General features: G+C 31.7%; 1 pseudogene; it reads right to left on the reverse strand.

Annotated features, from left to right (window-relative positions):
* Window positions 173–2,173, reverse strand: part of LOC107614216 — a 7,349-nt pseudogene continuing 5,348 nt past the window's right edge.

Genomic DNA, 2,173 nt, shown 5'->3' on the forward strand with positions numbered 1-2,173 from the left:
TTTAACGTTTTCAAATTTATAATTTACATTTTAGAAGTTTATTTTTTAGAATTTAAATAAATATTTTTGTTCATACTTCTAAGCATATTTTTGTTATAATCCTAACAAAGTTGATTGTTCAAGTGGTCGAAAACATTGTCCACTGAGCAAACCAACTACAGCACACGAAACGTTATAAGCTACATAACATAAGCTTTTATTTTATTGATCATAATTACACAACTTATACAAACGTAAAAAGCATTCAAGTATTCAACCCCTCCTCAGCTTCACATATTAGACACACCAAAGTGTCTATCAAAGCCATTATTAACTATATATCCCAGAAACCCACCAAATACAACACAACACAACACTATAAAATTTATATCTGGTATAAATAAATCCTTCCAATATGTATTATAAAGAAAATTTATTTATTTTTAAGTATTTTCTCCATGGCCAATACGAAATCATAGACCTTCTTGTCATCAGGGAGCGTGTTGGATACAGCCTTTCTTTGAAAGCTTCTTTTGACCCATGCCATTAGTTTAGGACACTCTGCTTCCATTTTGAAGTTTCCATAAGTCTCAAAGGTATAAAACCAACAAGAAAATGGGATTAGACCAATGTCAAGGAACCCAAATGAGTCACCCCCATAAAATATTTTGTCTCCCAATGCATCCTCAAGTTGCTTGAAAATAGAGATTAACTCCTTTTTCCCTGCCTCATGTTCTTCCCCTTCTGAAAGCCACATTTTCTTCCAAGTTTCATATATCTGCATTCAACATTGATATTGAATAAAGATATACATCTTCTTCGTTTCATTTTATCTGTGCTTATTACTTTTAAGTAGGTTATTGGACTAATGCTTTCTGAGACAAAGAGATTGACTTATAAATTTATCAAAAACACGACTAGTCAGATTAAAAATCTAAATTCCGAATTAAGTACTGCTAAAAAATTTTTCTATCAGTCTTCAAGAATTATTTCCGTATCTAGATTAGTCCCTTCATTATTTTAAAGGGAGCCTAATTTGTTTTAGAGTATATTTTTGAATCCTAATTATTTTACAATAAAATTTATTCATGACTTATTTTTTTAACACGCATATCCAAAATTTGATTGAAAGCCACAGAGAGACCAATTTATTTGATGAGAGTGATTTTCGAGAACACCAAAAAAATAATAATTTGTCCAAGATAAAAATATCTAATCTAAAACTTTTTGGAAAACCAATTAGGTTTTTATTAAAAAATATGAAAAGTACCTAAAATTCCTTAGCATATTAAGAGTGATGATTTATTTTGCTTTGAGTAGGTGAGAAAAGCTCATTATTTAAGTATCTTAATTTAGCTTCGCTAACTCATGTAGCAGCTAGCAAGTGGTATGTAACACAATAGCACAATACAGTTACTATCATACTTCAAACGAGCATAATTTGAGACTAACTCTTTTCATAAGTCAATTCTTAATAAAGCTCATCGCAATCCCACCCTGTTAAGTGAGAGAGTCAAGAACCATATACACTCAATGTAATGTTAAAATAAAGCATAGATAAAAACATAGAACTTCAAATTATGCATTATACCCACCAAATTTGAAGAGAAAAAAACAATAGAAACCACATCCCAAGAAGGTAACAATAAAAGTACCTTTTTGTCGCTAAAATCAACCTAGAATCTGGCTTGAGCTCTATCATAAGGATCAGAAGGCATGAAAGGAGATTGATCATTCCAAACTTCATCAATGTACTGAACTATAATTGAAGATTCACATATTGGTCTACCATTATGGATGAGAACTGGGATCTTCTTGTGAATTGGATTCATCTCAAGAAGCAAAGGGCTCTTGTTCTTGAGATCCTGTTCCTTGTAGTCATATTTGACTCCCTTTTCAGCCAAAGCAATTCTGACCCTCATACCAAACATGCTGACCCATGTATCTAACAGAACAACCTCGTCTGCCATTGTTGCTGCTGCAAAGGATAATCTACCAAAAACTCAACACAACATTGAGAAGTGACTAGCTAGGAGCCTAGGACTCTTTATGGTTCTAACTTCCGAGGATATGCACCAGTAATAAATTTTAAAAGGAGAATGCTAAAGCCAAGATATTTTAGGAGGAAAAAATTAGGAATTGGTTAATATTGATTTGAATATAAGATAAATATAAAAAAATGTTATTACTCGAA

The sequence above is a fragment of the Arachis ipaensis genome, chromosome B08, assembly GCF_000816755.2.
Source record: "Arachis ipaensis cultivar K30076 chromosome B08, Araip1.1, whole genome shotgun sequence".
NCBI lineage: Eukaryota > Viridiplantae > Streptophyta > Magnoliopsida > Fabales > Fabaceae > Arachis > Arachis ipaensis.